Source organism: Prosopis cineraria, unplaced genomic scaffold (genome assembly GCF_029017545.1).
Source record: "Prosopis cineraria cultivar Desert tree isolate PC_DT_omini unplaced genomic scaffold, ASM2901754v1 PC12, whole genome shotgun sequence".
Taxonomy (NCBI): Eukaryota; Viridiplantae; Streptophyta; class Magnoliopsida; order Fabales; family Fabaceae; genus Prosopis; species Prosopis cineraria.
Window position 1 is genome coordinate 34,699,605 of NW_026555343.1, and position 24,699 is coordinate 34,724,303.

The 24,699-nt window shown below is 27.7% G+C and overlaps 1 pseudogene; it reads right to left on the reverse strand.

Moving 5' to 3' along the window:
- Window positions 1–3,521: 3,521 nt before the first annotated feature.
- Window positions 3,522–5,361, reverse strand: LOC129289642 (CBL-interacting serine/threonine-protein kinase 5-like; annotated as a pseudogene).
- Between the last annotated feature and the right edge of the window lie 19,338 nt (window positions 5,362–24,699).

Here is a 24,699-nt window from a genome sequence, read left to right on the forward strand (position 1 = left end):
CGATGGGTCACCATCACCTAAATAAATGTCAACAAGAGTTAGATAGCCTCAAGCATCAACTAAATGTCTGACAGGAGTTAGATAGACTTTAGAGAGAGAGAGAGAGAGAGCGTTGAAGGCTTCAAGCTGTGGAGAACAGTAGTAGCGGTGTATTTTGAATGATGAATGAGGATGAAACTCCTTCAAATGTTTGGTTTTATGGCAAAGTGATGTGAAGCCAAGCACAGGGACCATACGACAAGAAGCAGATCACGAAAGATTTGGCCAATGTTTAAGTGCAAAATCATCCAACTCTGTTTATTATTAAGAAACACAGAATTTATGCCAGTGAAAAACCGAAATGAAAAGAGTATCAGATTGAAGTACTCAGTCTTCAATCTCACTAGGATTAAACCATGTTCCATGTTTCAAAGAAACTTATCAGCAAAATCTGAATATGAGGATTTGAATCCACCTCTTTATACAATGTCTTTTTACCAATATGAGTAATATTTATCAAGGTATTAAAAATAAGACTAATTATTAAATCAATCATTGAAGAGTTAAATGATTAAAACAAAAATTAAGTTGCAGTCATTTTATTGAACCGACTTAAAATCTTACCTATTTAACTGACGGAATTGACCTTGTGAGTGCTTTTGGAGTTATTTTACCGAAATGGGCTGAGTGAAAGAAGTGGAGCCCGGGACGGGAAAGAAAATGCAACTGAGGGAGACCGGGACGCAGTATAATTAGTTGAAATGTTGAATGCTGATTGGTTGAATATGTGGGTATGGGAAGAGAGACCACTCCATATGGATAAAACGGAGAGTTCATTGGGCTCCTCACAGCTCTGCGTTAGCTGGCCCTCTGTTTGCTTGTTCTCCTAAAAGTGACAGTTTTCATATCTTCCTTTACGCTTTTCACCGACCTCCGACCCCACCTCTCTCTTTTTAATTTATGCACGCCCGATCTTTTTTCATTTGGATCATTGTGGTCATCATAGATTAATTTTTATTGATTACTGACGCTATGATTAGTTGGAGGAAAAGTAAGGACAAGACCTAAGGATTATAGGAATCACCCTCCCTTCCCTCCAATTTTTTCTATCTAAACAAGGGAAAGGAAAATTTTATTCCACTACAACGGCATAGACTCTTCCTAGCTAATAAATTAGCTATGTATGTAAAAGGGTTGGAATTCGAACTTTTGGTCACTTGTCTAAGTGATCAGAATTCCTGACATCCACCCTAACTTAAGTTGGTATTTATAATTTAAGAATGTTTACGAGACAAAATGGGACTGAAATAGCCCTGTTTGTGTCCCGTCCAAAAAAAATAAACAAGAATGAATTATTGTTGTGTGTCTTGTCCTATTTCAAACTTGTCCCTTACCATTTAAGATTGGAATAAGATATGACATGACTAAGAAATATCGGTGGAGAAGATGAAGAGTAAAAGAGAGATTTGAAAAAGTAAGAATGAAGAAACTAACATCTATAGTATCACTATATCTAGATTTTCAATTCCAAGCAATTAAAACACACAAAATGGTAATAAAACTAGCATAACAAGTGAATCATAAGAGATCAACAATATAACTAAAATCTAACACAACGTTTATCAAATTATCTAATTCCTCGAGTCCAATAACAACTCGAGCAAACAACCATAAAATTACAAATACTCAATTTAAAATTAATTATTAAATTACAACAATCACAAGCCTAGAGTGAATAATATTTTTTTAAAAAAAATAATATAGATACCTGTTTGAGACATTTCGAAACTAAACCACGTCTAGTCTGTGCAATTTTATCCCATCTCAATTCTTTTGGTAATTGGAACAAAAACAGGTTGATCGGGATGAGAGCTTCTTGAACACCCCTGTCTACACCCAACTTTTTTCTTCATGTATATTTAAATGTACCTTAGTTTGTAGGAGGCTGAGTTGGTTTAACTTGTGATCTTGAATTTAAATTCTAAATATAGAATTACATTAAATATTTTTTGGGAAAGCTTTGCCACCCGCATAGTCCAATGTGATTTTCTGAATATTGGGCGGTTTGATGTCAAAAATAATCAGTTCTATAATTAGAACTTTCGTGTTTTAAAAAAAAAATTGTACGCATATGTAAAAATTCAATTTCTTCTCCACTATATTCTGGATAACTCACATGACAATTTAAAATCTAACACCATCTTTTGAAGGTGACTTGTGTTTAGATGAATTTAGCAGCAAAAATTCAGATTCTTTCAAGACTTTGCTTGGATCCCCACTCTTGACTAAATTAGTGTGAAAGATTCAAATTTATTTTTATTTGGATGCAATTCTCCCAAAGTTGACAAAATTACTTTAAGTTTTCACCCAGCACTTCGTGTTGTTCTTCTCCTAAACTTAATTGTCAGCAAATTTGAGAGTAATTAATTATTTGCATGAAATTTGGATGTAATTCTCCCAATAAATTTTAAGACGCTTTACCTGTTTTGCCTTGTTGCGTGTAACGTACACATAATGTGGACTCTACACGTTTCATTTTCTTCCAATCCAAATCTTTCGCTTTCTCTTCTCAGACAAAACAAAACGCCGAGAAGACACTCCGTCCACTTTATTTATCTTTCTATTTCCTTTTTTTTTTTTGGCCTGATTTATCTTTCTATTTCTATCCGCGTAGAGATCGTGATAAATTGGTAATGATGCAGTACAAAGAGTTTACTTTTTGGATGGCTTTATCTTTTGTCTAGGAGTTGCTTAAAAGAGAGATTAATTTAATAACTCATTGTTCTCACTCCCACAATCCAAAAACTAATCACTGATTCGTTCTATTAGAGACATTGAATCTGTGTGGTTACTAAAAAAATAAAAATAGAATAAATTTAAAAAAATCAAAACAAAAATTAATTAAAGCATTGTTGTTCAAATGATAATGATAAGTATAATAAAACCTAATATTATATAATAAAAATGTAAAAAATTAATAAATTAAGTTACTCCTATCCTTTATAAATATTTGCCAAAATCTTGAAATATTTTATCACTTTAAATTTTTCAAGTTCCATTATCATATTTTTTTTAAATCAATTTTTGTATATTGTTTAATCTGTCTTATTTAAATTGTTATTATATAATTTTAATGCATTAATTCAATCATAACTAGTTGAACCATAATCCCATCGACCCTGTTGAGTCAATTTTTTTTTTTAATCACATGTCAATATGTTTGAAACACGATTAAGCATTAAAAGCATTTTTTTTTTCCCTGAAAATTTAATCCTTCAATTGTCATATTATGAAGACTAGCTCTTCTAACCTAATTCATCATCTCCTTTGTTAAATTACTTAAAATGAAAACCCTAATAATCTCTCTCTAGAACTGCTTTTGACAACCTGGGTTAAATTTCCTGTCTTCTACATCAGACCGGGTGTCTCGTAGTCTCAGCCTTGAGAATTCAAACTTCAAATAACATGATTAATTCGTAAGCCTATTCAGCCAATGAATAATAATATAATAATAATAATAATAATAATAATAATAGCAGAAATAAATCGAATAAAACCACCCCTAATTTATTGTTCTTCCTTCTTCTTTACATAGAATCGACAATCTCTCCATTGATGTCTCTGCCTCAAGCTTATTGATGACGATTAGTTAATTAATTGGTGTCACCTTGCCAGCTCCAGACTATGTCTTTGAGCGCAGGCCTCACCTCTTCCTCACACAGCTTCACATACTCCAAGGTGTCGCCGGACGACTTGCTGAATTCCACCACCGCCACCTCCGGCGCCACCTCGAACACCTCCACCGTCATCCCCAGCTTACCCTTCCTTCCCTCCTTCGTCCCCTGCATCCTTACCATGTACTCCTTCTTCCCCGTTATCCTCAGATTCAACTTCCTCGCCACCGCCTCCAGCTTCGCCACCACCGCCGTCGCCGAGAACTTTGTTATAAAACATCGATGGCGACCTCTTCCTCGTCTCAAACAACCTCCTCAGATCAAACCCGTGTGACAACGACGAGATTATCTCGAACGCGTTGTAAAATGGACGTGCTTGATTGCTTTGATCACTTTCCATTCCTCCCACCATTTCTTCCACTTCTTCGATATTATCATTGTCCGCAAAATCTTCTGAGCTTGTTTCCTTCATTGAAAATGCAATTGGTCTCATGAACCCGTATTGAAACCACGGGTCCTTCATGATGTCCTCGATGGAATCTCTCTTTCTGGGTCCACGACTAGTAATTTCGAGATCAGATTCTTTGCTCCCAGTGAAATCCAATCTGGGAATACGTACTGAGCTTTGAATGCTTTCTTGTAAATTCTCATCACATTCTCACCTTGAAATGGAAGATAACCGGAAAGCAGAGCATAGAGAATAACGCCACAAGACCAGATATCTGCTTTGGACCCATCGTATCCTTTCTTCTTCAAGACCTCCGGCGCCACGTAAGCCGGCGTCCCGCATGGCGTCACGAGCATCCCGTCGGACCGGCGCTGCTCCGGCAACGCCGACAGCCCGAAGTCGGAGACCTTGAGATCCTCGTTTTCGTCGAGGAACAGGTTCTCAGGTTTGAGATCCCGGTGAGTGACGCCGCGGCTGTGACAGAAATCGACGGCGGAAATCAATTGCTGGAAATATTTTCTGGCCAAATCTTCCTTCAATTTTCCTTTCGCGACTTTAGCGAACAGTTCACCGCCTTTGACATAATCCATAACCAGAAAGATCTTCCCCTTGGTGGCCATGACTTCTTTCAGCTCCACGATGTGTGGGTGGCGGACCAATCGCATTATCGAGACTTCTCGCTTGATCTGCTTCATCAGCTTGAGCTTCCCTTTTTCAAGCTTCTCCTTCTTAATCACCTTGATTGCAACGCTCTCGTTGGTCACGAGGTTTCTTCCATGGTAGACCTTAGCGAAATTGCCTTGGCCTAGGAGTCTCCCCATCTCGTACTTGTTGAAGATAACGCTCCTCGATTGTCTCTGTTCCCCCTCCATGTCGGACGGACAACAAAAAGGGAGGCGGCTGAGCGGTGGCGGATGCGGCGGAGGTGACGGCGGCGATGACCGTAATGATGGAACTATCAGTTTCGGCAAATGATCATTTGGAAGAGACCCGGATCGACAAGGATCGATCTATTGATCAAAGGTGTGTGACGAACACACAACATTGGGCTAGAAATCTTCATATGATCAGAAACAGGGGAATTACAGGTTGGGATTGAGGAGGAAGAAGAAGGGAAGGTAGATATAGAAGCTGGATAGGGGGGGGGAGAGGAAGAGACAGAGGATGAGAAGAAAGACGTCATGGTGAGTAGGAGAGCGATGAAGGTGAAGGATAGAACGAGGCGGTTTTTTAAGAGAGAAGTTGCAGAAATAGAAAAAGATAAAATATCTGAAACCCTAAAAATGACCAAGACGGAGTCAATAGCTGAAGTAACAGGGAGAACAAGTGGATGACACGTGGGGCCCACGCCAAGCCAATTATGGACGAGCAATTTAAAAGTACCAGTAAATACTAAATAGTAATGGTAATTTATTTTTTAAAAACAAAAACAAAAAGAGATATATCCATGAATCACGATGAAAGGTTCGAAGTAACCTGACGACAACAGAATTAAAAGTATGGAGAACTAATTCTTTTCCAAATAATAGAAATAGAATTAGATTCCGATTATTTTCTGGGGAAATTTATTTATTGCCTTTTCTCTATAAAATCACGTCACGTGAGGAAATTAGGAAATTACAAGTACAATTATAGAGTACTGTACTGGAAAAAAATATCTAACTTCAGGACCAATGAAATTATATGCTATTTTCTACTTTGTAATTTGTAAACCTAAAGGCCACTGAAATCCCACAGATATTATAAAAAATAAATAATTATTTATTTTTGATTCAATTATAACTAATTTTTAAATTTACTTATTATAACTGTTTTTATAATTTTAATTTAATTGTAACTTAATCTCTAAATATTAATTATTACAACTCAATCTTTATAAATTTTAACCATTTAAAATATTAATATTATTATAAAAAATTAAATTATTAAATATTAAAATTATGTTCAAGTTTATTACTGATATTTTAAGTTACTTTACTCTTTTAATCTTCATAAAGATTATAAAGATAAACATTATAAAATTTTAATTTTTTAAAATATAGAGACCAATTTTAAATAGTTACAATTATATAGAGTAAGTTGGAAAAAAATATCTAACTTCAGGACCAATGAAATTATATGCTATTTCTAATTTGTAATTTGTAAACCTAAAGGCCACTGAAATAACAAAGAGTTTATAAAAAATAAATAATTATTTATTTTTGATTCAATTATAACTAAATTTTTAAATTTTTACTTATTATAACTGTTTTTATAATTTTAATTTAATTATAACTTAATTTCTAAATATTAATTATTACAACTCAATCCTTATAATTTTAACCATTTAAAATATTAATATTTATTATAAAAAATTAAATATAAATATTAAAATTTTGTTCAAGTTTATTACTGATATTTTAAGTTACTTTACTCTTTTAATCTTCATAAAGATTATAAAGATTAAAATTATAAAATTTTATTTTTTAAAATATAGAGACCAATTTTAAATAGTTACAATTATATAGAGTAAAGTTACAAGAATTAAAGTTGGAAACTAAAATACAGTTGAGTTAAAATTATAAAAACTTAAGTTGTAATAAATTAAATTTTAAAAATTAAATTACAATTAAATTAAATTATTAGAATAAATGATTAATCATTTTATTTATAATTTAGGGTGAAATATCTTGTATATTTCATTGCAAGTATATCCTTTTGACTCTCGATTTATAAATTGTACCAGCAATGCTCATGTGAAGATAAGACCTGTATCATAATTTAATTTGATTAATCAAAACATCTCTATTTACCTAAAAAATATACTCCCTTTATTAAAAAATATAAAGTATTTTTAATTAAATCTCACACTCCAATAAAGTATTTATCTACTTTTAAAATAATTATATCTTTTCATATTTACCCCTATTAAAAACCCTAAAATAAATATAAAATTATTTATCAATAGGGACACTTTGAAAAAGTTGACAAGGATTAAACCTTGAAGACTAAAAATGTTTTATATTTTTAAATATTTAACTCTTAAAAAAAATACCTTATATTTTTAAATGGATAGAGTATTTTGATTAAAATGGCTATCTTTCTATGGAAAAATTTTTAGGTGAGCCATGTGCATGAGGTCATCCATAATATATTAAGTAAAATTACACCAATTTAATAAAATAAAATTTTATATGTCATTATTTTTAATAAATTTATTTTTATAATAGAATGTCTATTTAATTTCTTACTTTTTTCTTTTTATTATTATCAATATCAAAATTCATTTATATTTAATGACATTAAAATATTATGTTTTATTTAATAGATCATGAATGATATGGTACACCAAATTCATCTAAAAATTGCTCTCTTTCTATGTAACCACTTACCATAAAAAGGGGAGACATTGTGACAAGGAAGTCTATCATTTAGGATCAAAATTACGAGATATAATTAAAATAAAAAAGATAAAATTTGTAACAATTGATATTATTTATAAAATCAGAAATAATATAATTTATTATTATTAAAATCTTGTATTATATGCATGATAGCATGGTTAGTTTGTATTCGTAAAAATTGTAAAACTAAAAATCTCTAGATCCCATGCAATGAGAATAAAAAAACTACATTGCTTAAAAAGTTTACGCATATCTTACTTTCTTAATATTTTATTTTTGTTGAGTTAAATTTATTTTTAAAATAAATATACTAATTTTAATACTAATAACATAAATATCCTTAATTTATGTTGAAAAGATCCAATTGTGAAAGATATTTTCATAAATTAACATGAGACAATTGAGAAGTATAACTTCCTAATATTTTACTCGAAAAGTTAATTCCTCAAATTTCATGGGAAGTTTGGTTTCCAATTTCTCCGTGAAGTTTTATTTTCTCTCCCTTTTTCTTATACAAAACAACCCCATATCAATGTGCTCACTCTAGTAAGAAAAAAAAAATTTGTCACTTTGAAATATATATATATATATATATATATTTGTAGTTTTAGGAATTTAAGAAAGTGTTAATTACTTTATTATTGTTTTATCCTTTAGTGAAATGTCAATTTATTTATTCAATAAAATATTTAGAGAACGAATGTTTTAGAAAAATATCATTAAATTTTATTATATTATTCAAGACCGAAAATAACAAGACGTACGATCAAGGAGGAAACGCTTTTTAACTTGATTTTGTCACTTGTTTAAAATGAATTGTGCCAGTTATTCTTGAGTTAGAGTGATAGCAACCGGGAGAGGGAGGTAAGTGGGTTTGAATCCATAACCTCTCACTTATATAAAAACTTATATGTCATAAGATTGTAAAGTCAGTGGCTATATTAGCATATCAATAAATACTATCCTTTTGTTTAAAATGCAATATAGTTTTAACTAAATTTTACCCTGATAAATTAGTTAATAATTAATAATTTTTAAATTAATATTATTTTTTATATTTATTTTATTTAATATGATGTTTCACTTAAAAATAAAATATAAAGTGATTATTTATTAAAGAGCATTAATTACATCTTGAAATATTATAAATACTTATATTTTTTAACATCTAATCCCTAAAAAATATTTTATATTTTCAAATGGAGGGAGTAGTATTATGAAATTAAAAATAAAAAAATATACCATTGGACTATAATCTAAAGTATTTTTTAAAAGCTTTGTTTGATACGGAAAGGTAGGTGTTATATATTTTTTTCAAGTACACCTTTTTTTTGAGTAATTAATGAATGTGCTTTAAATAAATCAAATGTTTTATTTATTATACTAAAAAATAAGATTGAAAATATGTTAAAAATTTTAGAAAATCAAGATTTTAATATTTTTAAGAAAAAATAAATTAATTAATATATAATTTATATAGTGTGATAGAATGATGTCAATTAGGGCTGGCTCTTGAAGAGCTAGAGCCTAAACGAGCTAACTCTATTAAGCCCTATTATGCTTTAGGATTTTATTTTGATCAGCCCAACCCTACCTTGAGCTTAAACATTGGCTCTTAGAGTCTCAGCCTTATATTTTTTTTCAATTTTTAATTTAAAAATATAAAAAATATATCTTTAAAATGTTAAAAAGGTTATTACATATAACGTTAAGAATAGGAAAACAATTTAAGTTATAACAAAGAACAACCAATTTAAGCCTCAAAACAAATAACATCATAAAATAAACACTAATAACAATTAAATTTTACTAGCATTATTAATTAAATATGGATAATTTTTATTATCATCAACATTAATATAATTTCATTCTTTTATTTGTGGAGCCTCATGAATGAAAAAAATATAAAACGGTTTATATATTCTTTTTCACCCTCATAAAATGAGGCTATGATTTTAAATTTAGTATAGCATTTAATTTTTAAATATTAAAATTTAAAAAATTATAAAAGAGTTTAAAAAAACTGGCTCTTTTAACCTTTTTAAATCGGAATTGTTATTTTATATTTTAAAATAGCGCCTTAATCTCAAATTTTTTCAGTTCTGTGGGCTCGACGGCTCTAATGGGAATAACATGGCGAGAACTGGGAAGTGGGGAGTGTCCGTGTCCAAAGGAAATAGGACGCATGCTGACGTGCCATTGAGTAGATCACAGCTAAGGCTGAAAAGGTTTCTGTGGTCTTATCTCTTTCATAATAATGCCAACTAAAATTAAAATTCTCCAAAATATAATATATATATTATATATATATTTAAAAAAAGCTATCCGTTCCATTAATGAGTTGAGGCAGAGAATGTGATCTACGCCTTTCTGACGTGTTCGTGAGTGTTCCGGCCCTCTCAATCATTCAGCAACACACACCACCCACACCGAACAACTTGCCTCTTCCTCTCAATCATCTCTCTTCTTAATACAAACAACCAACCATTTTGATTCGAATCTTTCACGCCAATTCAAAACAACCCTATTCACATCCCGCATGTTATTGAACTTGTTAATGTAAACTATACATGGTTGAACCAGAATTATATTAATTTAATCATGATTTTTTTAACTCCAAATAAATGTCGTTTTGGGCTCAGAAAATGAAGAAGAAAATATATGTAACCTAACTCACTGATTCATCCAAAACTCTTGACCAAACCAATCAAAACACTTGTTCATTGGTTTTGTTGTGTATATGAGGTTTTGTTGTGACATGTGCGGCGCGTGCTGTGTGTGGGACTTCCTTTCTCGGAATAAAAGGCCTGGATATGATATAAGGGTTAAAAAATCAGAAGATAATACTTGATACTCCTTCCGTCCATAATACTTTTAAAGAATTTTTTTCGTTTCAAAATATAAAATATTTTAAATAAATTAAGGCTTAATTAAATGCATCAATTACAATATGATCTTTTCTCTTTCTACAATTAATTTTGTCACTTCTCTTTTTAATATATTAAATGGTGGATATTTTAAAATTTTATATTCTTATTTTAAAAAGGTAAGATTGTTAAGTGTATTTAATGAGATTTATTGATATGCAAAATTTTATCTATAAATGTCTTATAATTTAAAATGAAAAAAGGTATTTTTTTTTCGTCATATTTATGAAACACCTTTAACCAGATTACGTGAATTAAAAAAGATGGTTAAAACTAGTTAAGTGTCTCAATTTTTTTTCAAATTATTTTATAAAAACCCTAAATTACCCTTACTTAAACATGCATGGGTATTTTTGAAAATAACCCATTGATGCTTCATCAAAATTTTATAAAGATTCTCATATTTTTTATCAAATAAAATTTTTAGAAGGTGTCTTGTATCAAGGTCGTGAGAAAATATTACACTATATATATATATATATATAGAAGGAATAAAATGTGGATTTTGCGTTGAGAATTGAGATTTTTATTTGGTCCGTCTGGGGTGTTTCATTCTGAGTTTTCACTTATGATGATGCAATTCCTTGAAACAAAAATAACACAACTTGCATGTCTCGCCGTCATATATATTAGAAATACGAAAACAACAAACAAACAAACAAAAAATGTGCTGCTTATAAGGGGAATATGCTTCTCGCATGTTGCAATACAATTATACATAAATGTTTTGTTTTTTGTTTTTTTTTTTTATGTTGGCTTCCTAAACTAAATCTTAATTCCATTGGGGGGCTCAATATTGGCCTGGCACGCTTCCTCAACCTGTTCTGGCATGTGTTCCTATCCCCACGTCATTATTCAGAAAAAATAATAATAAAATCAATTAAATAAAAGCTAAACCATGAGGCCTCATACAAGGGGCACACCTTTTGTTTTGTTTGTTATTAAAGTAGTAGTAGAGATTTTTTTTTTAATGATAACTTTTTTTGGTCATTATTTGTAAATAATTTTTTTAGCAAATTTTTGAATTGATTTTTTAAAAAAATTATAATATCTCCATATTTAAATTAACAATCAATTATGTATCAATGTTGGTTCAACTAGCGAGGATACAACTCATATTCTATATGGACTATTGTTTTAAGAATAGTAGTTTTGATATTTGAAAATCTAAAAAAATAGTAGTTTGTGTTTCAATTTTTTAGGTTGTATTTTACCAAAATAAAATAAAATATAACAAGTTTTTGGCCTCACCCTCCTTCTTCCTTCAAATTCGGCGGCCATTCTAAGAGGCTGAAAATATTCAAATATTTGCAGCCATCAATATATTAGTATATTATTTTGGCCAAAAAAAATATATTAATATATTATGAACATATTATGGTCAAAAAAAAATATTATGAACATATTTATTTAAAATATAAAATTTGAATTAAAATGCAATTCATAAAGAAAACAGCCCCCAGCATCATTGTTGGATTTGATGTCGGCAACACTTTTTATTTATTTATTTATTTATTTCATAACGTTGTTTCATGGATGATGTTACAAATATAATTAAATATAATTTTGGCTCAAGCAAAATTTCATCTCTTTGTATGTTCTAATTTGCTGGTTTATAGTTAAAAATATATCACATTGTTGTTAAAAATATTTTATTTTTACGCTATCTATTAAAATTAAGGTTTTAGAAATTGGATCAAGTCGACCGATTCAACCAGTTAAATCATGAACCGGTCACTGGTCTGCTTGATACATGTAAACTGAGAGAGAGAATCAACCAGTTAACCATTGGTGAACCAATCAAAGAACTGAAAAAATAGGAAAAAGTGACGGGTTAAATGGTTGGCCAGTCCTAGCTTATTAATTTTTTTTTTTTAACTTTCAGACATCAAAACAACGCTGTTTTGAGTGTTTGTTTTTTGAGTTTTATAATTTTTATTACACCCTTCTCTTCCAAGGTCCGTCTTTCTCATTGCTTCAGTAATCTACACCTTTTGGATGTGGAGCTCAATCTACACCAGTTGGAGTTAGAGTTCAATCTACTCCTCAAGCTATTATCTTCTTAAATGTTCCAACTAATATAGTTGACATAAGTGAGTTTATGGTGATGACTGATGGTTGAATGTGTTAATTTGAATGCGTGTGGCTATGGTTTAATGGTCTTCACTTTTGGCTTAGGAAGAATGTATTTTATGGATTAAACTTATGTGTAATGATGTTGGAGTGTTATATTATGAATTTGGCTATTATATTATGGATTTGATATTAATTTTTGTGATTTGTTTTAATTTTAAATGACATTTTTATGCTTAGTAGGAATTTAATTGATAGTTTTTATATGTATATTTATTTAAAAATATAATTATTATTAACTGGTTTGACCATGATTTGACTTTAATTCAATTATTGAACGTGGAACCACTACTTTGATTGATTTGGTAACTGGTTTAATTTTTAAAACGTTGATTAAAACTATCACATAGTTAACTCGTTCAAATTCGGAAATCAAGCTGGCAGCTCTTCATATACGACATAAGTTCCCAACAGAAAAGTGCGTTTTGTATTTTAAAAAATATATAAAAGGATAATAAGTCCAATTGAATACATTAAATATAAAGAGTAGAACTTAATTTAATTAAGATACAAAGTGATATATCTGATCGTGATTATTCGCACGATTTGGACTTAATGATATACAATCTATATATAAAAAATTATGTCATAATCAATGTCGAAACTTGGATAAATATATCAATATATTATATCAATTTTCTGATTAATTTAGTTTATGAAATTTCACTTTCATTTTATTACAGTCCAAGAAAAACAAGTGGAAGCAATAATAATCAAAACGCCTGAATCTGTAGGTCATGGTTCAATTTGGTTCAATTAATTTAAAATCTAATAGAGTATGCTGAAGTAGGGATCAGTTCATTGATTGTAATATATTAGAGAAAAAATTTAATAATAACAACAATTAATGCAATACACACAATGACACTAAATAACAAATTAAGGTGAACTGGATAGTGGATAGAAGATGTTCAAGCTAATTTTCAAATTCGATTAAGTTTGCGTTTTCTGTCACAAAACAAAAAGAAAACATTTTTTGTTTGCTTGTGAGGAAGGTCGTAGAAACAAAACAAAGGAAGAAGAGGAAAAAGGAAAAACAAACTTTTTTGAGTTGAATTCAAATTATAACATGTGAATTACTGAATTTATACGAAAAGGAAATTCAAAAATGGGAGGTCAAAATGCGGAAGTCAAATACAGCAGCCACGTAGGTACGTAAAGGAATCGATTTGAACCTGTTCCATCAATCCAGCCATGCAATTTCGAGTATGTGTTCTCGTTCACATGTATACCATTGGTATCTCTGTTTTCGCATACTTTGTTTCAATCTTACTTTTTTTAATTAAGAAAAAATCTTCAAATTCATCAATCCTTTCACCCTATCTAAAATTTTATAATTTTACTCATATTAAATATATATACTTTAATGATATATATTTTTATGTTGTAATATAGGATACTTTTTAGAAATATTAATTCATCTAAAGTATAGCGTATCGGGTGGTAAAACTGCGCAAAAGACTGGCTTGATTAGACTTCAATCTACCCCTAAGTCTGGTCATTTTCATTAAAAAAATTGAGTTAAACAACTCGTTGCCCTAGTTAGTCCTAGTATAACCTAAAGAACAAGACCGAACTGGTCCAATATGATTGAGAGACTGATCCCTATCTTGTCCAACATCTCACTTTACTTTTTTTCATTTATGAAAGTTAACAACTTATTTCAACATAATAAAATTACTTATAGTCATATAACATTTATGACAACAGCAACAATTATAAATCCACAACATTCTCTAATAATAACAAAAAATATTTAGTTACAACACAAATATTTTAAATTATTAAACAATTCAACATGTCTAAAGTTCATTACATCAAATTAATAATAAATTTCATCAATAAAAGGAAGACTGAGGTTGGTCAATGCTAAAAATTTTGCTCAATTTTATAACTTCACAAGTATTAAACATAAAAAAATACTAATTATTATTATAAATTAACTTATTATAATAATAATTAAATAATTAATTATAATTATATTAAATGATTTATAGGATTGAACCAAATAGTTTAGAGACTTGGTCTCTTGTTCAATCTAACTCAAAAAAAATCTGATCTTATTTGTTATTTAGTCTTGAAAGACTAATTTTATTCAAATCAAATAGGACTAAATTTGTCCCAGGTTATATTTGATCAAATTGATCTGAAGGACTTTTGTACAGCCTCATTGGGTAGTTGTTATTATTATTTTTTTTAATTATATTCTTATTTTATTTATTATCTCTCCCATAACGGCAAATAGTGGCCCTTGTATGTGAGAGATATGTGGAATGGTTTACCAGAAATAAAAAAGATTGAGGACGTTGATTAGCCTGTTTTGTCATTTTTATGAGGAGAGAAAACCATTAACATCCAACTCACTTTTTAATTATTATCATTGACATTATCCTATTTTATAAGACATTTTTAAGGTGATTTTGGTGTCTCAAATATAAGACATTTTAAAAAAAGAATACTCCCTCCATTCAAAATATAAAGCATTTTTTCCCAAAAAAAAAACCTTGTACCCTGTTTGGCATGCTGGAAATGGAGACATGAAAATGAAAATGGAATTGCAATTCACTTTTTTTTTTTTTGGTATGCATGAAATGGATTTTCATATTGAAATAAAATCTATCAAAATAGGTTAGGTTGAATTAAATTTTCATAATAAGACCCATGAAAATGAGATGGGTTCCATGGAAGTGAATTTTTTGAACAAAAAAAACCTCAGTTATAAAATTATTTGACAGATTTGCCCCTTCATCAATCATTGAAGTAAATCAAAATTTTTTTAATAAATATGCATATATTAATAAAAAAAATATCATAATTAAAAAAATTGGCAGCAGTCAGATTTTAGTAAATTAATTATATAGATGCATATATTAAATAAAAAAGTATATCATAATTTAAAAAAATAGATAAGGGTATTTTAGTAAATTGATTATATAAGTGCATATATTAAATAAAAATATATCATAATTAAAAAAATTGACAGTGGTATTTTAATAAATTGATTATATAAATGTATATATTAAATAAAAAGTATATAATAATTAAAAAATTAACAGTGATATTTTAGTATATTGATTATATAAATATATATATTAAATAAAAAATATATTATAATTTTACGTAGATATCAAACATAATATTAAAACTCACTTCTGTCTATTTCTCTTTTTATTTTTATTAAAAATATTTTTAGAACACCAAACGAGGCATTGGTTTTCGCCACTGATGGCAAAGAGTGAAACAAAGTCCGCTTATTTCTGCCAATCCAATCGTGTATGACGTCTACTCAATCCAGACGCCGGGAGGTGTAGAGCAGACTATGGAACGTGTGTGTATGTGTATATTTAAATTTATATTCATATATATAATGATAAAAAAATGTCTTTAAAATATGAAAATGATAATTAAATTTTGTAAAATATCATAATTTTTTAAAAAAAATTTAAGAACTTTATTTATTATTTTTTTATAAAATGATAGAAATATTTTTTAAAAAAGTAAATCTTCCTATTAAATTGGAGAAAGAAAATGAGTCATTAAAGCATGTAAATTTAATAAAAATAAAATTAAAAATTTCTAATTTTTATATAGAGTTAATAAGTTTAAAATTTTCTTAACACCAATAACATACATTAAAAGTAATTTAAAAATAAAATTAAAAAAATATGTTATTAATATATATATAAAAAATAAATTTTAAATTTTAATTAGAATAAATAAGTTTAATTTTTTTTTAAATTCAAGTGAGATATGTTAAAAATAAATCCATAATAAGACGAGCGAGAAACATGGAAGAGGCGGGGAAGGGGAAAGGGGAAGAGAGAGCCACAACGTCGCACTCATCCATAAATAAATGTGTGGAGCCCACTCTTGGTCTAGTGTCACCATTGAATGTGTGAGCATGTGTAGATTTGCCAAATTAGCTCATGTCAATTTTAATTACCAACTAGCTCATGTCAATTTCATACAACTACGCAATTCCACAGGATCAAGCCCTGTAATAATTTATATAGTAATAAATTAAAGCACTTTCTTATTGCATACTCCGAAATATTTTATTAAATTATTATTCATTGGAAGAAGTAGAATTATATTGTACATGATATGACTTAACAAGATTTATTTTCCCTGTCTTGCACTTATTATCTTAATATTTAAAAGATAAATTTAAGTAGAAGTATAAAATTTAAAATTAGTGTATTATTTCAGGATGAGCATCCCGACATAAATTAAATTTAAAATTTAAAAATACAAGTAATTTTATTTATTAAATTTTTATTTTGTAACTAAATATATATATATAATAATATATATAATATTTTATGTAAATTAAATTATATTTTACTTGAGGTCTCATACCTGTTACTGTATTACAAATCCTATATATATATATATATATATATCACCTTTTTTTAAACTATATGACCTAAACTTTTTTTGTGCGACCCCACATAATATTTTTAATAAAGTTTAAAAAAATGTCATATATAAAAATATTAAAAATAAAAAAATAATGTCAGATTATTGTAAATCCAACTATTGATATACAATAATCTGACATACTTTACGATAATATAAGATATGAGATGATATATAATATAACTTCTTTCATTAAAAAACGTAAGACATTTTTTAAAGAGTTGGTGTTAAAAATATAAGATATTTTTAATCTTTTAAGGTGTAATATTGCTTTTTTAAAAAAGTACCTTCTATTAATATTAACTTTATATTTTGTAGTGTGTTTAATAGGTAAATATAAAAATAGAATTAATTTAAAAATAAGTAACTACTTTATTGAGGGTGAGATTCAGTTAAAAATGTTTTATATTTTTAAATGAAAGGAGTATGAAAACATTTGTCATTTATATATAATTTTTTGCCTGAAATGTCCTATTCAATATTGAAACTTGGATACACACACAAATATAATATGCTGAATAATTGGGATTCACTTTCATCTAATTGCAGTCGGTAAACAAGTGGAGCATTAATCAAACACCTGAAATCCGTAATCATGGATTAATTTAATTCTTTTTTTTTTGGTCAACATGGATACTTTAATTAAAGTCTAACTAAGAAGGTTGAAGTATGTCTGAAAATTATTAATTTAATATTAGAGAATTAATTTAATAATGACAATGATTGATGCAGCCCACATAGAAAATGCAAGTAATGGGTGGATGCAAAAGGATAAATTGACATCCAAGGGGCGTGACATCATAACACCAGGACGCTGTCGTTTGGAACTCCAATGCGTGGAGGTAGACGTAGGACTCGGTATCCCTTCGCGGCTATATTTATAAGATATTTGAATTGAATGATTTAAATTTAAATTTTTGTAATATTTATTAAAATAAAAAATTATAAAAATTACGAATAATTTAGACTAGATTTATATAAAGGTTCATATTAATATTAAATTTTATAATTTTATAAAGTAAGTATCTAGATCTTATAAAAATTATAAATATTTAATAAACCAATCAATAATTTAATAGTCTAAATTTAATATGAAAGGTCCATATTTAATATTAAATTTCTTATTAATTTTTATAAATTAATTATCTAGATACACTCTGCACATCATAGATTTAATATTATTTTTTTAATTTTTAATTCTAGTAATAACATATTAAAATGATAATTTGAACAAGCACTTTCAGAAGATATTTTTTAAAAATTACAAGATAGTAAATTTTTTAAATCTATTCCATGTATCTTAGTCAATTAATTATAAAAATTTATAATATTAATTTAGACCTTCATATTATATTTAGACTATTCGATTAGTAATCAATTTATTAAATTTTTTTAAATAAAACACAAAATTAAACATTATATGAACATTCAGATCTCCTCACGCAATCAGAGGGGGAGAGAAGGGATTGAACAAATGAGGGAAGCGGAGTCTGCAAACGTGAGGGAAGTCAAATTCAGGAAACTGTGGTGAGTATATGAACTTGAGTTCCTTCTATAAAGTGTCATTTAAAAATAAAAAAAAGTTATTCAAATTATAAAATGCTTAGTCAAGATATCAAATAATATTTCATTTTTACTCTTATAATTTTAACATCTTTCTTGGGATACACACAAGTCTTATAATAAAACAAAGAGAGATGCATGAGAAAAAAGCAAGTAACACGTATGATATCCATATCTTCCAATAAATTTGAGCATTGTTCTAAAACCGGAATGAATTGGCCAGTTTGACGGGTTGAATCAAGAACATGCTCCAAATCTAATAAGTTTATTATAAAAACTGGCAGTTTTGAGAACCGGTCAAATCAATCTCGAATCAAAGTGGTAACGGGTTGAATTGGACATATTTTTTTATTATTAAAATTTTGATTCATTTCTTTGCTTAGTAAACAATTATAATTAATTTGTAAATTGTAATTTATACATATTTATACCTAATAAGTAATAAGCATTGTAAAATGAAGAAAAATGAATAAATATGTATGAATTATGTGTGTATATTTTTAAAGTTATAAATTATAAATTATGAAATAAATATATGTGTGTATATATATTATAATAAGTTTATAGGTATTCTTACATCTTTGTTCACTTAAAGATATTGAATATTTTTTAAGAAAAAGTTGATAATTATTTTTCCCTTTAATCCTTTTAAATTTAATAATCGATATTAAAAATATGTGCCATCAGATCATATGTGCGATTTATATTTACGGCGTGCTCTTAATGCATGTGCGATAATAAAAAAATGGGAAAAGTTTTGTAAAATTCTTGTTGAAATTAAATTCAATGTTTATTTTGAATCAACATCATAATACACACATAGTAGTCTTTGTTCTTTTCTTTCACACTAACCAGTATTCTTTTCTTCGGGGCCTTGGGTTATTAATTATAATATTCGCTACTAAAGTTTTGCTCCTTATTCATTTTAAGAGGAGTCAATTTAATTAATCTTTTTTGTCAATCAGAAAATTAAATTAATTAAATTTATGTATCGATGAGATTAATGAATATATATATATAAACAAAAATATAATTGTATATGTAAATTTTATGTTCTATTTTTGTGCTTATTATTTTTTATCTACCTCTAAATTATAATATATATATATATATATATATTTGAGTAAATATAACGAATCTAAATCAAAACATCAATAGCCCAAAAGTCAATAAACAACACTACAATTATTGCCTTTTGACCTTGAACACTTAATTTTGACTTTTATGTTAATTATCATAATATATTTTTCCATATATTGACGATTTCAAAAGTCATAGTAATTTTCTACACGCAACAAATTGTTAGCTCGGTACTGTACTTTGCCGTGACAAATATTTTGTGGCAGGAAATAAAGTTTTGGAGTCGACATTTTCCCTTTATACCGTAAATTAAATTAAAAGTTAGTTAAGATTTGTGTCATGCATTACGCACACAATGCATCACTAAACATAAAATCTTATAAAATAAAATAGATTAATATATAATTTAGTTCTTGAACTACAAGTATAAGGGCGATTTAAATTTTAAACTTCAAAAAAGTACATATTAAATATTTTAAATTTTAAACAATTAAAGTTGTTTAGGGGCGAAATTACCCAAACTTTAATTATTTAGGTTTTAGAATGTACTTTTTTAAAATTTTAGAATTCAAATCGTATTTTAATTTATAATTCAGGATTCAAATTACATATTAATCCCTGATAATATTATAAATTTCTCAAGATATAAAAAGAAGGAATAAAAAAGGTAAATAATAACAATAATAATGATGATGAAATTATATAAAAGAAGACTGTAAATTATAATAATGAGCAAAACAGTTTTTGGTACAAATTATGGCGGGTATGAATAAGACGGCGCCGAGTTGATTATTTTTGTTCATATTAGGTGGAGTTCTGATAGACTATCAGTGATAACAATATGAGCATAACATAATCTTTCGATATGAGTACACTTTCATTTTTTTCTTCCTATTTGTTCTTTGGTATAATGAAATCTCATAATAATATCTGTTAAAAAAACATTATTATTTTTTGTTAGGAAAAAAAATCTAGAATAGATTCCTCTTCATACATTTTTTTTCTCTATTTCTTTACTTATCATAAAAGCATTTGATTCTATTTTATAAATTTTCACTTTAATCAATCAATTCAAATTAAAAAACTTACACACTCTTTTAAAATCTTTTTAAAAATGAATATAATATGCAAAATACACTTTTTTTTCATTACTGTTAAATTATTATTGAATAGAGTGTATTTTTTAAAATAAAAAAGGGTTAATATGCAATTTGGGCTCTAAACTATAGGTCTACAGACGATTTGAATCCTAAACTTTTAAAAAGGTACATTCTAAACCTTAAAAATTAAAATTGGGACAATTTTATCCTTACTGTTAACTTTCAACAAATATCTGTTAAATTGGGAGGTAAAGTGCAAATTTTTTCAAATAAATTTGACGGACGTTGTTAAAAGTTAACGGTAGGGGAGAAATTATCACAACTTTAATTGTTTAAAGTTTGAAATATACCTTTTTAAAGTTTAGGATTAAAATCACCCCTAAACTTATAATTCATAGTTCAATTTACATATTAACCCAAATAGGATTATTTTATAAAGGATATACATATGGAAAACATAAATTTGGATCCCTGAACTTTGTTTGTGCTTTGTTATAAGTCTCTATATTTTTTTTGATATTTTAAATTCCTATATTTTTGTTTTTCAAATGTTACAGATCCCTCCTAGGTCGCTACATTTTATTTATGAAAGAATCTAAAATATCAAAAAATAAAAGTATAAGAATCTAGAATAAAAAAAAATTCAAGAATTTATAACAAAATACAAGTAAAGTATAGGAGCTCAAATTTATGTTTTTCCTATATATATGTATATAATCTCCTTAAATGTAGTCCCTTAGCATAGGCTGTTTGCACACACCAGAGTTCAGAGGGAATATTTGGAAACAAAAATACAAAAACATCTACTTTAAAGATGTTCCAAATAAAGGACATTGCCTTCTATGTATTCAAGATATTGCCAATGGCCAAAACTTGCAATCAAGACTCAACTGCTTGTCTTTGTAGAACGAGAGGTCAACAACCAAATGACATCCTCCTAAAGTAGATTGGGTGAAGCTTGACAGTAATGGATTTGTCAATAACTATGATATTGCTTCTTGTGATAAACTCATTTGGGATAATCAAAAATTAAAATTAGATAACGGGTTTCACCATGTACCTTGGTTAACATCCTTGTGCCACAACTAAACTTGTAGCCATTCTTTAAGATATCAATCTTTGTTGAAATAGTAAGTTCACTCAAATTAATATCTACTTGATTTCTCTCAAAGTGATCATTCTCATTTAGCATGAATTTATTCAAAACCACCTACTCCTTGACTATCTTAAATAATATTAAAGATCTTATAATGAGAGATTGGATGATCACTTTTAATTATATATGTAGATAAGTGAATTAATGCACTTGTTGGCTTGCTCGTTAAGTGATGCATTATAGTCTAGATATTAAGATTTTTTTTATATCCCTCTGGCCAAATGTAAAAACCTTTTGTATTATAACATGACGCAATTAGTTATCTTTTTGCACATAATTTTATCTATAGTTTTGTATTTACAGAAAAAAAAATCTACTTGGACTTGTGATAGCAAATCACACACACACATGCTTTTAATTGAAGTCAACAACACTTGAATTTGATCCAAGTTATCATATAGTCATAAAAAAAAGTTCTTAATTAGATTTATATATATATATATATATATATGTATGTATGTATGTATGTATGTATGTATGTATGTATGTATGTATTTTTGGAGACCTATTTATCAGAAAATTATGTAAATAAACACACATTACTATGTTGCTGTAAATCTTGATAAGACACGACGAAGGCTCCAAAATAATAGAAAAGCAAAGGTCAAAAACGTGGGAAACAAGTATATATGTGCAAGTCTGTGGCTCTGCGCGTCTAAATTATAAGGACAAAAGACCATTGCTTCAATTCAATCTAGGCCAGCCATGCAAATCCAAGTTGCTTGGCACACGTTGCCCATGGTTTTGTATGATAATGATAATGACGATGATAATGACATTTAAGGACGCCCTCTAAGAACATCACTTATATTTAAACATCTTGAAATTTTGAAATTTTAAAAAGGCACCATATTCCTAAATCGAATTAACTTTTTCTTTCAGTTAATTTTGTTAGTACTCTTATTTTTAATAAATTTCTAGTATGCATCTTTCACATTTTCAATACTCCGTTTTTCAACTTTTCAATAATCATATATTGAATATTTTCAATACTTATTTTTCATATTTTCAATACTTAAAAACAGTTACCTTTAATTCTTTTTAATATTGAAACTAGAAAGATGAGCACTGAAAACATCTAAGGTAATTATTAAAAAAATTAAAAAAATCAAATATTAAAATTACTAAAAATGACAATTGACAATGTAAAAGATGAGTACTGAAAATATGAAAGATGAATATTAAAGAACCCAATCCAAAAATTTGTAATCCCAACTAAGGACTATAGTCACCTTTTTCCCCCCTAAAATTTCATAATTTAAAGATCTTTACTTACAATTAATTTTCTTAAAATATTCTTAAGTATCATTTTTTTCTTTACAATTTTGCATGCATATATAAGTAAATTGAAATTTCGCTTTCGTTAATTACAGACCAAGAAACAAGTGGGGAGCAAGCCATTGGTTCAATGCGATCCAATATTCTACACCAAGAAAATATTATATGCATAAAATAATATTGAAGATCGAAATAATAAGCTGAAAATAAAGTCCTAAATTTTGAGAATCTCATTTCAAGGTTATAGCTAACCTTCGATGTTGATATTGATGTATATATGCCCATTTAAACTAATGATGAATGTCATATTTTTGTTTGAAATTATTATAATGAAGGCCAGGGATCACAAATTTGCTGTTAAACATAGAGAAGCAAGATTATATTTATAAATATATATTAATTATTTCAAGGCGTGAGGTATCATTTTTAAGGCAATTAAGTACTAAGAAATGTAGCAAGTGGCTTCGAAGAATTGCTTTCAAGAAAACCACGTTTGGGTAGTGACTTTTGTTGTTTGTAGTTTCCGGAGTTCCATAGCTTTATGTTATGCCAATCATCAAGCAAAAGCAAACTCAATCTGCCAATCATAAATAGCTCTACATTAACATACGTTATAAAAGAAAAATTAAGTTGACTAATTGTTTAATCAGCTCATATAGTTTAATGAAGTTGGCCAGTTAACTTTAATAATTATGTTTGAAATTAAAAATTTAAATTAAATTATTCCTGTAATTAATAAAATAAATTTTTCCGATAAAAGGAAACATAGATTTTATGAAAGGTAAATTAAAAAAAAGATAAATACTTCTTAAAAATTATAAAAAAAAGAAGAAGCAAGCATGCGTATAATAGTTTCTCTTATAAAAAGGGGATAATAACCAAAAAGTCTTAAAAGAATCAATTAATTTAAATTAGCTCCCAAGTGCCAAGCTTTAGAAATTTATAACTTAATCTCTCAATTTTGTAACTATGTTATGATGACTTTGTAACTTATTTTTTAAATTTTAATATGATTGAATAATAAAAAATTTATTTTTCTGGTTAAAATTTGAAATATAAGTTACAAATTTATTATAATGAATTTACAAAATTGAGATATTGAGTTGCAAATTCTTGAAATTTAACACTTTAAATTTAATTTAAATTAATTAATTTTTCTTTTTGGATCTCTTTGTCATTCTCCCTATAAAAAAGGGAGTATATATTTTTGTATTTAATTTAATCTTTTTAAGAAAAATATTTAAATTTAAATTAAATTTTTTTAAAAAGGTAGAATAAAAAATATAAAATAAATTGATAGAGTAAAAATGTTAATTTCACCTAGAAGCTCTTTTCAGAAGCACATTGAAGTAGCTTCAGTTTGAATGAGCTTTTATCCCCACAACTCTTGTTAACAATTGTTTATCCAAACAACATTTTTAATTTAAATTGGAGCCCAAACACTTAAACTGGGCAATGTGTTGATGGCCCAGCCCAAACAATTATGACTAGAAGTGATGAACCCTGACATCAAAATAAAAGGAAATTATATATAAATGCCATAAAGTTAACTTATTTAC